The sequence below is a fragment of the Tursiops truncatus genome, chromosome 4 (genome assembly GCF_011762595.2).
Source record: "Tursiops truncatus isolate mTurTru1 chromosome 4, mTurTru1.mat.Y, whole genome shotgun sequence".
NCBI lineage: Eukaryota > Metazoa > Chordata > Mammalia > Artiodactyla > Delphinidae > Tursiops > Tursiops truncatus.
In genome coordinates this window covers 83,316,783-83,332,381 of record NC_047037.1, presented here as the reverse complement: position 1 = coordinate 83,332,381, position 15,599 = coordinate 83,316,783, and the positions used below count along the sequence as shown (strand labels likewise).

Below are 15,599 nucleotides of genomic sequence, written 5' to 3'. Positions count from 1 at the left end.
TTACCTGTGAAATAGAAAGCCTTGGTAGGCTCTTGCCCTACAGAATCAGATGCAAAAGTTAGTTCTATTGCAAGGAAGAGAAGGAAAAAAAAATGTCACCCTAATACACTGCTACAGCATTCCTCTGGTTTTTGCAGGAGAGAAAAGCTATGGGCTCCAGATATAATTGCCGAAATTCATGAAGTACAGAAGACTGATTAATCTAAACCTGAAAATCATAGTCTCCAGCTGTCTTCCATGAAACTGTGGTGTGTCCTCTTAACTTTGACCAAATGCCCAGTTAAGGGAATTCTTCCACGAGATGAGCATGTTTCAGAGCAAACTCTTATCCTAATTGATGGTTTAAGGAAGCCCAACCTTACATTCTGTTCAGAGCTTTGGTTAAGTAGGCAAGCCAAAACAGAGGAGACATGACTTCCTCCATTTAACTGGCTAGAACCCAGGTTAAACTAATTCGGCCTAAATAAAAAACCTCTGCTTTTCAATCCCTTTGTTCTCTTGGATGTCACAGCTCCCTGCTCTATTCGTGCTTCCTTTTATAGTCTTTCTTCACCAAGCATTTCAGGAAAAAAAAAAAAAAAAGCTAAATAAAGATCACAGCCTGTTCCATTGTGTCCCCTTCTTCTTCATCATCTTCTTTTTCATTTGTGCAATGTTGTGGCACCTATTAACTACCAATGTTTTCAGAATGACATTATACAAGGTGCAGGCTGTACCACTGTGCCCTAAAAATATCAACAACTGCATTAGTCTCACAATAATTAATGGCAGGCATTATGCAAATGACAACTTTTTCGCTGCAAAATAATGACATTTCTTCATTTTGAGCAGAGTTATGCAAAACAATGAATTTAGGATGATAAATCACACAGGAGAATTAAGAAAGCCATAACGTTCCTGCCCAGGCAGGCAGAAAGATAGACAGACCAACAATTTAGAAGACATTGTTTGTTCTCACACCACTATAAAAAATCATAGCCAGTCAGCCATTAATGTGTGGGTTTTTTTTTCCTTCTCCCCTTTAGGCAACAATGCATAAGGGGATGCTAAATTCTAGCAATTGGATCATTACAAGTCACAAGCAAATTTTTCTTTATTAACCTTAATAAGTCATTCACTCACAGACTATAGTCATCAGGCAAATAAAAAGTATCACATGCCATTCTGCTACACATTAACTAATTCCTTATGCAAACATCACAACATATAGCAATTACTGCCGCTCAAAAAAACAAAGTCATTTTCAATTTATTTTATTGCTTTTATACTTGGCCATTTCCTGTAGCACATTATCGTTTCTTTCCATAACAACCCGAGGTGGAATGGAGAAGAATTTCAGTAGAAATGAGCACTTCCTCTAGCCACCTTTGTCACACCTTTTTCCCTTCCTGGGGCGGCTAAGGGAGGTTATTAGGGTATGTGTGTGCTCTTTCACAGCACATCTCCCACAAGCTCTCATTGGAATGGCACACTCCGCCCCTTTCCCTGTGGCAAAGAGGGTAGGGGGCAGGCAGAAAGACTGGATCTGACTGTCTCCCTCATTTGCCACCATAATGCTGCCAGCTTTCCTTGATTCTGTACAAGGTAAAAGCGCAGGTTTAGATTTGCCACTAACAGGTGAACATTAAAATCAATATATTCAATGTTAACCTGAGAGATGCCCATTATGTTTAATGAGAATTATGAGGCTAGTTCGTCATGCTTCACTCAGCTCATAACATGTCCCTTCAAGAGAGCTAAGTGAAGAGCAATAATATATATTAAAACCCCACCCCCCCAATGTTAAATAGACCCTCTTTGATTTTTCTGTTTTATTCCACATCACCCTTTATCAAAGCTCTCAAGATGTGAAACAAACACTAAGTAAACCTTATATACAGCCAGTAGATTTTTTTTAGCCCATTTTACAGACTGACAAATGGATTGCAAGCAACTAGTGGCTTTTCACAAAGTTGGACAATGAAACAGGTCGGATCTGACAAACTCTCCAATGTTCTAACCTCTGAGGCCCATGGCCTCTTTCTCATAATCATGAGCACTCTTTTCTGCTGGTAAACAATTAGGCTGAAAACAGTCTGTACTTGTCCCTGTTCACACAATAGGATCATCATCTCCCTCTGTTCTCCTAAACCCACAATCCAACCCCCCGTTTTTAAGGTAGAACATTTTCAAAATACACAAAGGAAAAGCTCCCTTTTCGGTTTTTCTTCCTGAAGGTAATAACATTTTGCAGTTCTCCTTAAATAAAATCCAGCCCATGCTGGATCAATAAGAATGATGCCCATTTCCCTAATGGCAGCCGATTGCCATTTGCTATTCAAATCAGACTAGATAAATTACAGTACATGCCAGGGAACAGGCCAGTGAATTAAGACAGGCCTCCAGAGGACCAGCGATATTATTAATCTTTTAAGACACTATCATATTTCTTCTTGACAGTGTGCGTAGACTCTCAGACACACTGCACCCAGATTGAAATATCAGCTGCTGAAAAAATCAATAGTGTTAGAAACACAATAATTTTTGGTCTTCAGGGCCTACACTAAGCAACACTTGTACCCCTCTGGGCCACCTCTTCTCCTACTTCCCATTTCCCATTTTCTCCTAGTACCTTCTTGCTCTTCCCTTTCCATTCTCTGGTTTTAAAAGCTTATGAGCCCAAAGGACGAGATACTATGAAGTTTCCACTGCTAACACTGGTCATTGTGGTCAGAGGATTGATTTTCCATGGGCTGTTTGAGACAAAATTTCACTAGACTAGTAAACTGTTTTGGTGTGGGGCTGTTCTTCCTAAGCTCATAATATAGAACCCCCAAACTCTGTGCACTTGGTTCTGTTTTAAGAAGAAATGCAGATATTTAGGGAGGTGGACATACCCAGAAAGCCCTGGGGAAAGTAGAAACAGAAAGAAAGAGAAATAATGGGAACCTGGACCAGAAATGAAAAAAATAACCCAAAAAACAAAAAAAGCACATTCACTGAAGAGTGAGGGGAAGAAACAAAACAAAAGCCTACAGGACAAGAAGAGGGAGAGCACTGCATGGTGGGAAGAACTTTGAATTATATTCTGAACATTTGGGTTTAAAACCCTGCCTCTGCTGTCTGCACACTGTATGATTTTGCTCTTTCAGAGACTTGGTTTCCTCATCTGTTAAATAAACCAATATAACCACTTATCTGTAACAGTCTTGTGAGGGTTAATTAGCAAGATGTGATTTCTTTTGAAATAATATGGTGCTTCATAAATGGTTAAAAATGGTATAAATGTTATTTCTACTAGAGAGAGATTTCTGAAATATGTCTTATAATTTTTTCCTTTCATAGAATACCATAAATGAACTTAAGATGTTATCAATAAATAACTAGACTGACAGTCACAGAAATGTTATTTAGGGCCATTTTACCAACAGCTGGCAGAACTTGAGCTAGAACCCAGATCTGTTGAATATTAACCAATACCTTTCACATTTTACCAAACTGGCTTGGCCTTTTCCATATTTCTTTTTACTCTAGATTGATTCTTATTCATATTGTTTTTCAACTGGGGAAGCAGATTAAACAAACAAATGTGAAACATAAAACAAGACAAAAAAAAACCTACCATACTTTGCAAATCTTGATGATACTCTCTTGATCCCAAGTGTCCCTCAGTCGCTTCCCATTTGCCTTATTCCTTTCATAGCAAAATATATTGAAAGAATTGTTTATATTGGCTATTACCATATCTTCACTTTCTATTCTTTCCTCAACCTATTTCAATGAGACTTTTATTCATTCTATCTACCGTATCTGCTGTTGCCAAATCCAATGGTCACATTTTCATTCTCATCTTACTCAACTTCTCAGCAGCAATTTAACATGGTTAGCCACTTCCTCTTACTTTAAACACTGTGGCTATCTTCTGGGACACCTCTCTTTCCAATTTTTCCTACTACCTTATTGGGCACTTAAAACCTATTTAAGTCTCATCAAAATTGAAATCTGTTGCTAGTAATTCAATCTCAAGTTATTTCTGATTTGGGATAAAGACAGCATATTTGGCAAAACAATCAACTCTTAGAAGGTGCCTGTGAGATTCTAGGTTTTGAATGTCTGGCTTTATGACTTTGAAATGAAGAATAGAGCATAAAACCTAGCTCCTGATTTGGCTTGAAGGTTGTTTATTCTTGCTGCAAAAATTATTAGCAACTAGCTTTAGAATATCCATAAATGATCCTTTACCTAGAAACTTGCCAAATGGACAGATTTCTACATATGGGCAAAACACAGAGTGTCTTCAACGGCTCAGAATTTCAGAGACCTCCATATTAAATTTGAAAGTCACATACATGCAACACCTCACAGTTCTCCCAGATTAATTTAATTGCTCTACCCAGTTTCTTCTAACAACTGTTCCTTGAGGTCTACATTATAAGAAGTAAAGATGAAAACCATTTCCAAATAATCCAAAGTAACCTGAATATGGTTTCAGTTCTAGGTTGTACCTCTGAATCCCAGCAAAAGCATGAAGATTTCTTTTTAAGATATACTCTAGCAATCATCAGATAGAGCTCTTTGTTTCAGGAGAAGAAACAGTCCTTCTTGACTTATGAAAGCAGCTGGAGGGCAGTACCTGAACAGGGTGATTTCTCACCCCATGTCTGACTCCAAGTTTTGATCATGATGTAATATATAAAGTCAATGACACACAAAAAATATTGTAAGATAGCACAGGGCTGATCAAAGCCAAAAATTATTCAAATACACTATTTGGAGAGAATCCCAACAACTTCTTTTGAATGTGATATTACCAGGAATATGAATAAAGGGCATTTTCCTAAGAAAAATAGGATGTTCCCATTATTTGCAAGTCACCTGCCATCTAGGAGTAAACTCTGCCTCCCCTTTCTGCTTAAATTCTTCCACAAAGTCAGCCTGCCAGGCCTATAACTAAGGTCTTCTTTTATCTAGACTAGAACAAATATTCCATTTTGAGTCATGAGAACATATCAGCAAAATTCCCAGAGTTAATACTTTTATTTAATTATATACACATATATTTATTTTTTTATGTGTTGTTCCACTAAGTTAAACTTCAACTATATTAATCCAGGGAAAAACCCCTGATTATCAACTAACAATTTTGTAAACAGTTATCTCATGAGTTAAATATTAACTTAAAAAATTTAACTCAAAACTCCAAACAAGCAGGAGCCAAAAGGCCAGTAGGAAGGAGTAAAGATTTTGCTGCCTCTGGTATATCTGGTTCCTTTGGAAGACTGTGATATAGTAAAGTGAGGGAGTATTCTGGTGGCAGCTGGATGGTTTGTTGGAATAGGGGCAAAGGAGAGGGGAAACAAGAAAGGAGCCTGGAAGACACCTACTGCTTATCATCAAAATCTCTAAACTTGCAGCAAAGAGGTCAGACCTCATGGAAAAGAAAATTCATAGGAATATGAATCCACTGGTAATGTCCATAGGAATTCAGGGATAATAAAGGTATGCACTTCAAGAATATGGACACAGAAAAAATCAACACAGTTTAAGCTATTCAATACAAGGCTGGCTGGACCACACTGCCAGCCTGCAGTGAACCTCAGGTGGAACATTCTGGTACCACTCTCTCACTAGAAACAATGGAATGAAGACTGATCTACTTGTCCTGGTTCCATTTAATAATAAGAAGAAAACAAAGATGTCTTCCTGCAGTACTGGGTTGTTAGGGACTGTGATTTCAAGTTCCAAGCCATCATCAAACTGTCCATCAATTTACTCCCTGATAAATAGAAACACCCACCTATGAAAAAGATTGCATCTAGGCAGTAGACTAATGTCTGAACAGCAATACTATAAATATTGACTTTGGTGAGGTTTTTGACTCAAAACTTGCAAAAGAATCCACATGGCCAAATCATTTGCACAATCTTATATCTGTGGTGTAGGATAAAGTTGATTTATTTTTAATGCTGTTTAAGGAATGGTTAGGAACTGTTACGATTCTTCCTGTCAGTCTGTTAAAGATCAGTCTTGCTTGCTGATTTCTAAAAAAAAAAATTATGAAAAAAGGAAAATATTCTCAGTGAAGATCTTTTAAGGAAGGCTCCCATTTGCCCTGTAGATGGAAAGAGTGAGACCAAATAATGTGAGTTGCTCACAAGAGGGCTGAGACTAGATGGAAAAAAGAAGATACATGAATGTAGGAAGTACCATCCTTAGATACACATGTATATCTTATTTAGATTCAAGACATATGATATGGCTCATCAGACCTTTTGATATTTTTAACTATATATTTAATACATGGACACAAGCTTGCTGGAAAATATTTAGACACTATAGACTATATGTTGCACTCACAGAGCTTTTTATAGTTTATAAAATGCTTTCACTAAATTAGCTTTTGATTTTCTGACAATTCCAAGAAGTAAAAAAGTGCAGGTTCTGTCATCTGTGTTCAATAGACAAGCAAGTTTCACTCTAGCATTGATGTAGTTGGTACAGAACGAACTTGAACAGAGGAACTAGGACCCATTAGCATCCTGGCAATCCATATGAACATGAGGAGGGAGGGGGTAGAGCATGATGACTGTGAAATGGAAAGATTTTATAAGTAAGTGATCAGAGGAGGGTATTCAAGGAGGGAGAGGTTTCAAAATATTCAAAAGGAAGTATAGACAAGCACCAGGAAGAAAAAAAAAATCCAGAATGATCTGTGGGAAAAAGTGGTGAGAGCAAGGAAAAAACCCCCAATTCAGATCACTTATTTGTTTGGCATATATGAATTGTATAGCTACTATGCTTGAGTTTCTCTGGATGCCATTGTGCAAACAATGATGACCTGTGCCTGAGGTACTTAATATCTAATTTTTGAGACAATGTCCAAAAATAATTACAATACAAGGCAATTCAGATATTCAGGATAGGGGTTTAGAGAAAACCATTTCTATTAGGCTGACAATGGAAAACTTCACTACAGTGAAGAAATCTAGCTGAACTTTGAAAAATGTGTAAGATTTGGGAAGTAATATGAAGATTCCGGTTATGTGAAGGGCATGAAAAAAGGCATGGAAGCAGAAAATTGAAAGATGTATTTGGGAGCAGCAAATAAACAAGTTAGCTGTAATTGCAATAGGAAATAACGTTGGAAAGATAGGTTGAACCTGGCATGGGAAGGGAGTCCTTGAATACTGGGCTGAGCAATCCACACTATCTTGTGGGCAAAAGAGGTCTATAAAAGGCTTGTAAGTAGGACACTGGCACATCATAATGGTATTTTAGTATTTAGTATAAATAGTTGGGAATAATGGGCAGAAACAGGGAGAGCCTAGAGGTATTGAGAGAGATGGAGAGAGAGAGAGAGAGAGACACCATTGCAGTAACTCAAGCGATATCTAGTAGTGTTAGTAGAAAAGGAAAGAAAATGAAATGTTCTCGAGACATTGTGAAGGAAGAAATGGTAACTAATATTTATTAAACCTCTACTATGTGCCAGGCACTGGACTATGTGCTTTACGTAGATTAACTCATTTAATCTTCATGTCAGCCCTAAAAGACAAGTAACTTTGTTTCTGTTTTACAGATGAGGATTAAGCAACTTTTTCAAGTTTACACAGTTAATATGTGACAAAATGGGATTCAAACCCAGATCATCTGCCTCCAGAGCCTGCCTGCTTAACCTCTATGCTTAGTGGTTAAGCATAGGCTTAGGGGTCTTGGTGGTGCATTATATATGACAAGATCTGATAGAACATGATGATTGGTTGTTTACATATGAGTCATAAGACCCTGAGATCCTTGGGAATCTTGATTCTGAGATTTTGGGGTGATGGGTAGAATGGTAATACTATGAATAAAATCAGGCAAATGAAAAATATCTTCTGGATGTCATATTTTACATTTGCTCTTAATGGTCCAATTGCTTTTTTGTATTTAAAATGTCAATTTACCATAAAAGTCACAAAAGCAACTGAACCACCAAACTTAAAAACTTTTGTCATGAAGAACCTAGGGGTAAGACAGGAATAAAGACACAGACCTACTAGAGAAGGGACTTGAGGATATGGGGAGGGGGAAGGGTAAGCGAGAGAGTGGCATGGACATATATACACTACCAAACATAAAATAGATAGCTAGTGGGAAGCAGCCGCATAGCACAGGGAGATCAGCTCTGTGCTTTGTGACCACCTAGAGGGGTGGGGTAGGGAGGGTGGGAGGGAAGGAGACGCAAGAGGGAAGAGATATGGGAACATATGTATATGTATAGCTGATTCACTTTGTTATAAAGCAGAAACTAACACACCATTGTAAAGCAATTATACTCAAATAAAGATGTAAAACAAAAACAAAAACAAAAAAATTTTGAAGATAGATACTGGCTGATTCTTCCTTCCTAGTTTTACTAATGAATATGTGGAGTATAGCACAGTGCTTGGTATATAGGAGATGCACAACAATAATGTGTTAAATAAATCATTGGAGGGTTATTAATCATAAGTAAGTGAGAATAAAGGGCGGCTGGGTAGTAGAGTCAAAAGTGTATGACCCAGAGTCAGACAACTCTTGGTTCAAATCCTGGCTCAGCAACTTTACAACTAGAGGACGTAGGGCAAATTACTTTAAACATTTTGTGTAATATGGAGTAATAATTCATGGGAAAGCCAGACATCTTTCTGGATTCAGTACTTCTTTGTAAGGCAGTGGGTATATGGAGACTTAGAAAGGATACCCCCAAAGGCCATTATCTCTGACAGAAAATCTGCAACACTCTTCTCTTACTGAGTTTAATTTACAAAAATTATATTGAGACCTATACAAAAAAAAAAAAAATCTGCCAAGTAATTGCCAGTTTTAAAAGAAAAATAAATTATTTTCAGAGAAGTGAAAACTGGAGTTTCAACTGAGGGGGAGATTTTAATTGCAGGGAGACATATCAGCTGAATGGTTTAGCTTGGACTTGTGGGATCAGTAGCAGCCAGTGGGATACATATTAAAGAAAAACCAAGTTTAATTAGCCTTAAGATTTTATACAGCTTGGCTCTTCCCTCCCACACCTAGTCTGATTCCAGCGGGTCAATATCCTTTTCAATCACGCTCTCTTCCATCTTTTTCTCAGTTGCTGTCATGACAAGCCAATGGGAGAATGACATACAGATGAAAACAAGGCTTGAATAATTACTGCACTGCGGCTGGTTGTTGTTTGAGCATCATTCTATTTCTTCCAATCGCACAGGTCCTTGGACTTCACAGTCCTGTGTTTCAGATGGAAGTGATGCTGATTATATTATGACATTACAGCAAAGACAGGCAGATCAGACAAAGTGAATTTCACTTCATAATTAAACTGCAGTATCTTTTGTTGAAAGTCCAGGGCAGGATTAATCAAAAGGTAGCTCTTTATCATCTCGATTAGTGCTGGGATTTGACGAGTGAGTTCTGATTTGATAGCCAGCTCTGAGTCGAGCTGACTGGTGGCCCCATATCTGTCTAACTGGCAAAAATAATATCAGATCAAGATACATTTGCAAGGTTATACCCTTTCCTTTTATTTTTATCTGAAGGAAGTTCAGATAGATTCAAATATGCTGGCATTTCCATTACCCTGTTTCCTATTACAAAAATGTCTATTGAAAAGAACATGTCCTTCTAAACCCAACAGCATTTTACAAATGATTTCCCATAATTCCACTTAGCTCCATGCTCTAATGGCTTCTTATTTCTTGCCTTTTCTTTATGTGAGACTCAAATCTGAATATTGGATGGCCCAAGCAACAGCTTCTAGAGCTGCTCACAGGGTCCCCTTTTATTTCAAAGGACTCGTTGTTGTAGAATTTATGAAGGGATTTCACTTCCTTCAACTGCTCTTTTAAAGTATATGATATTCCCAAATTCTTCATAAACTAATGAGTTGGATCAGTGATTCTCAATCCTGAATCCCTATAGAAGCACCAGTGTGGCTTTGTAAACAATCAGCCACCTAGCCCCAACTTCAGACCCAATGATTCAGTATCTGTGGGGTTAGACCCAAGCATCTGTGTATTTTTAAAAGTTCATAGTTGATTGGAAAGTGCTGCCAGGGTTGAGAACCACTGAGTCAGCTACACAGCACATCAGCTGTACGTGCAAAAGACTCATCAAAACAAGCCATTGTTAAGGGAAATGAAGCCTGATAATGTGAAAATTTTCTTAATAAAATTATAAAAATGTTTATTTTAGTAACATTTGCATAGAGAAATACATATCAGGTCTTTTAAGAGCTAAAGAAGACAAGGCAGATTATAAAACAGACAGGTTTATGTGGACAATGCTTCCATTGATCCCTCTGATAACATTGAAGGTGATGATTTACTGACTGAGCTCATCACAAGATAATACTATAGCTACCAGCCATATAATTTAAGATGACTCTTGACTAACCTCATAAAATCTCAGAGTTTGGACACAAACTTGGAATTAGCTGTTATCTACTTTAATACTTTTACTATTCAGCTGTCTTTTTAGAAAAAGGCAGGATTGAAAAGCTCTGATTTCAAATTCTGACTCAGCCTTGTTTTAGAGTTTAAGAGCACACATTCTGGAGTCAAACTGAATCCAATTACCAGTTGGTTGGCCTTCAGAAAGGTATTTACTTCTCTAAGCCTCAATTATCACATCTCTAAAATGGGGCTAAGAATCTTATCTCACAGAGCTATTTGGGTTTTACACTGATTAATGTAGATAACAGTGCCTGGCAAACAAAAGTATCAGAACTAAATATCTGTTGAAAGCAAATGCAATGTTTACTAAAGGTTGGCACTGAGCCTCTGTGCCTAAAAACTGTCAGTTTTGAGATTCACAGATCAGTTTTCTGGAAGATTTGATCCACCAGGGAAAAAAAGAATGAATCTGAATAGGAAGGGTGTTCAAATTTTTTTTGTGCATAAGCATCACCTTATACACAAAAGTGATTGTTAAAACTGTAAATTGCTGGATTCCAATCCCAAAGATTCTGATACAGTATTTAGGGATGAAATCCAGGAATATGCATTTTAGCAACCATCCAGGTGATTCTGACTCAGGGTCAAGGATCCTCAAGTGGATAAAACAGCTATAAAGGAATAGAAATTAATCAAAAATTTATCCCCAAAAAGCCACAGTGTGGCCTGACTTGGAAGAGACAATGCTTTCTGTTCCTTAGGTCAGAATTCAGTTAGATGAATTTAAGTTATGCACAGATGTAACATGTTCATAGAGTATGATTATGCTCTGAGTAAAAAGTCTATTTTTTCTTTAATTAAATATACTTCCGGAATAATTATCATTTAGCCACTAATATTATCTTCAATTTTTTCATCACCACTAGGTACATGTAAGTATATAGTCATGGGTCAGATTCATTATCAACTCATCCTTTTCCTTTTATAAAATAATAAAGTAATTTTCTGAAAATTGGTAAATTCTCTAAATAAACAAAAGTAGCTATTTCCTTCTTTAAATGCTTTATAGAATAAAGTATTTTTGAAATGCCTTAATTAAAACTGATGATGAAAATCAGTGCACAATTGTAAGTTGAATACTTTAAATGCAATTGATAAATTAGTCTGCTAAAATGCAGATACCCAACGTATTATTGGAGACTGTTCTGGATCTAAGGGGAAACTTTAAACATTTTCACTTCTAAGATTTTCCTAAGGAAATACAGTGAGACAAATGCCAGAACTAGGTTTAGTTTGTAATATAATATACCAGCAGATAGGCATTAATTCTGTATATTCTAAAAGTCACTGTATAAGACAACAAGAAAATTATGGCCTCTAATTGCAACTGAGCATATAGTTATAGGGAGAAAAAAGATGCCAGTAGGAGAAAAGTTTATCAACATTACAGGACAATATAGCCTAGTGGTCAAGTGTAAGTCTTTTTAATACATAATGTGTGACCTGGGGTAAGCTACCTAAGGTCTCAGAAACTCAGGCACAGTATTTCTTTGAGAGGGTTGAGATGACCATAGTGGGTACTGAATAAATGTAAGCTGTTGTTTATCGTAACAGTTGACAATTTCTTAGATGAGATCTGTCACAGGTAAGACTTAAATGAATGGTACAGACATTGAGAACTATAGAAACCCCAAATTAAGAGACTGTCATCATGACTGGTAAGGTTTTTGCAAGGAATGGTATTTGAGTTGGATATTTCAGAATGAATGAGATTTGGCTAGACAGAGGGTAAAAGGCCATTTTAGGCCGGGTGGGGGGTGGGTCTTGATATGAGCTGCAGGTCAGAGGTAAAAAGTGTTTAGGGACTGTTAAATAGTTTAGGGTAAAACTGTGAGAGATAATTTGGGTTAAAGCAATAGAAGGTTCTGAATTCCAAAAGTCACTTTTGGCTTTTTCGTAGAATTTTTAATTGCTCAACTATTTTCCCAGTGTAATTCAATATCTCTTTAGAACAGTGGTTCTCAAATTTTAGTATGCACCATAATCACCTGGAGGGCTTGTTCAAACACAAGCTGCTGTAATCCACCTCAAGGTTTCAGATTCGATAGGTCGGGGTGAGGCCCAAGAGTCTGTGTTATAACGTATTCCTGGTGATGTTAATGCTGCTGGTCACTGTGAACCATGGCTTTAGAAGATGATAAGACAGAGATGGATGGAGAAGGTTTTTCCTTAAAATAAGAAATAATTCAATAACTGAATAGCCCTCTTTATTTCCTATAAAATTTCATCCTTACTTTCATGCCAAGTCATAGAAAAACCTACATGGACGTTACTTACTGAAAAAAAATGCTTACTTTGACTTCCTAATCTATCAAGTCCAGGTCCTTAACTGTGGGAATGAGGGGCCCCTGATCCAAAGGACCCCAGTCCAAACAGCCTGGAAACTTAAAGAAGACTTAATCAGCATTAAGGATGTCCAAGAATTGAAAATAATAAAGCCAAGAGATTTGAGAAGGTGGGTGGACTTTTTATTACAAAGAGTCTCTATCAATCTGTGCTAGACATTTTGTACTTGGGTTACACTTAACTGTCTGCCTCATAATCCACAAACTATTTTCAACTTCCCTTCATTTACCTTTTTCTTTTCTTCAACAGGCACTCAGGAATGAGCAAGGGGAACAAGACCTCTCAACTTAGGCCTGGGTCACTGTTTAAGCATCTCCATCTTCTGCTTCAAAATCTTTCTCCAAAACATACTTCTACTATGTAGTGACTATACTTTAAGAAATATTTTAAAAGGCAGAAAGAGTAAATAGAATGCTCTGAGAGACTTTATTTTCTATACATGACTCCGAGGGCACTATCTCACAGGTTAGTACTTTATTTTCAATGGCAGACCAAAAAAGGTTGTGTTTTAAGATTCATGTAGAAGTCTTTGCAAAAAAAAGTAAAAAATGGATCTAAAATGTTTGAAACTCCAAAAATCTCTCAATTACAGCAGCTTGTTTATTTCCTAGCCATTTATCTTTTCTTAAAATAAGAAGCTATATAATTACAAAGTATAATTAATAATAATAACAACAATTACCACAAGTACAACAGAAATAGTGGTAGTAAGCACCATGGGCCCAGATCCTCATAGTTATAAAAGATAGGAATTTGTCTCAGTATTTTCAAGAACAGACAGCAGCCTAATAATACAGGGGGAAAAATATGAAAGGAAAAAATCTTTCCTATGCTCTCTGGAAAATAGCACAAAAAAAAAGACAATAAACTTTAATACCTGTTGTTAAGGATCTTCATTTTACAGATAAGTTCAGGCAATTTAAATAGACATCAACATGAGGCCTCTAACGTCTCTTAGGAAACAGTATCAACATTAATTCCTGTCTGGTCCCAATTCCATTTCTAGTTAAGCATCCCTATCCACTCATAAGAAGAAAGAAGCAGCATTTGTATAGTGTTTTACAGTGTGTAAAGCACTTTCACAAACATCATATCATTTGATTGTCTCAACAACCCTGTGGGATATGTAAGTAGGGAGAGTATTAATATTATACCCATCAGAAGATGAGAGAATTAAAGATCAGAGAAGAAGGAAATAAATTATTCTTTACTAAATATCTACATTGGGTCAAACTCTATTCAGACTTAAGAAGAAGCCTACATATAGAGTTTTACATAACATGAAATAGTCTCAGAGAATCTGATACCTGCCCAAGATTACAAATGGCAGAGCTAGGACTTGAATGTAGGTAATCCAATTCAAGATGCCCTGCTCTTCCACCAAACCCTAGCCTTGACTCTCAGTTGTAAGTGTCTAGTTACAGTAACTGGCCCTCTTGAGAGGAAGCTTGTTCAATTGCCAAATACCATAACCACTACTAGTTTCAGGGTTTTTGTTTATTTTTAGTTAGTCTAATGAAAAAGGTATACATTCCTTGAGAAAATGTGCATCTTTATAATATCTAGTATATCAAGAGAAAAAAAGAGAATGCATTATTTCATTGGTTTAGAATACTGACTTTTAAAAGTCAGTCCAACTACCCACAGACACAAGAGACAACATAGTCCCATTTCCAACAAAATACTCATTACAAGAAAGAGAAACTGAAAGACTAACCAATCTCAAAGGCTAGATTCTGGGATAAGCTCAACTTTAAACTATTATTATCTAAATAAGTGGCCAATACACATTCATGCTAAAATGAGGAAAAACAGCAGAGTGTGTATGAACAAAATAAATCATCCATTCCTTGTTCTGTCTCAAAGCTATAGATTGAGATTTGGAAACCTCTTGACAATACCACATTTTATTTTTATTTTTTATGTGCATTTATTTGTGCAATGTGTCTGTTTTGTTTTTTTTAAGATATGAGTTATAGTCTCCCTCTACTTATGTAGGCACATCTTCTGACTTACGAGTATTTAAAGGTTTGACAAAGCAATATCCTCCCACAGAAGAGACAGAGGTTTCACCTAGAAGGTATCTTGGGAATTTGGGCTGCAGAGGTTAAGGGAGGTCTAGGATATAAGTAAATATTTGTGAAATTAGATTGAATTTTTGAATATTAAATGAAGGCATTTATTGAAAGAAGAGTGCTCTATGTACTGAGCAATTACCTTGTTACTGAGCATTTTCAGAGAATTGCAGAATTTCAGAGTTGATGCTGTACTGGGGATTTTATTTTTATAATGACAGAATATTCATTTTTGACTTCATTAAAATTATATATTACAATCATCTGTCTAAGGCTTGAATATCCTGTAAACATCCATGTAAAGCAGTTGTCTATGCTTAAACACCTTGATCTTAGGGAATTAATATTTGTTGATATTAGGGACTGTTGGAAACTGAATATGTTTCCTTCCTCCCCCTTTCATATGTTGAAGCCCTAACCCCCAATGTGACTGTATTTGGAGATAGGTCCTTTAAAGGAGTATTTAAGGTTAAATAAGGTGTGGTTCTAATCCAATAGGACTGTTGTCCTTAGAAAAAGAGGAAGAGACTCAACGGATGAGTGTACATAGAGAAAAGGCCATATGAGGAGACCCAGTAAGAAGAAAGTCATCTGCAGGCCAAGGAGAGAGGCCTCATGAGAAACCAACCCTGCCAACACCTTGATGCTGGACTTCCAGCCTCCAAAACTGAGAAAAAACTTTCTGTTGTTTAAACTGCCCAGTCTGTGATATTTTGTTATGGCAGTT

General features: G+C 36.7%; 1 protein-coding gene across 5 annotated transcripts in view; it reads right to left on the bottom strand.

Moving 5' to 3' along the window:
* Positions 1–15,599, bottom strand: part of ZBTB20 (zinc finger and BTB domain containing 20) — an 837,083-nt gene that overhangs the window by 394,440 nt on the left and 427,044 nt on the right. The gene's annotated exons all lie outside the window — the stretch shown is intronic.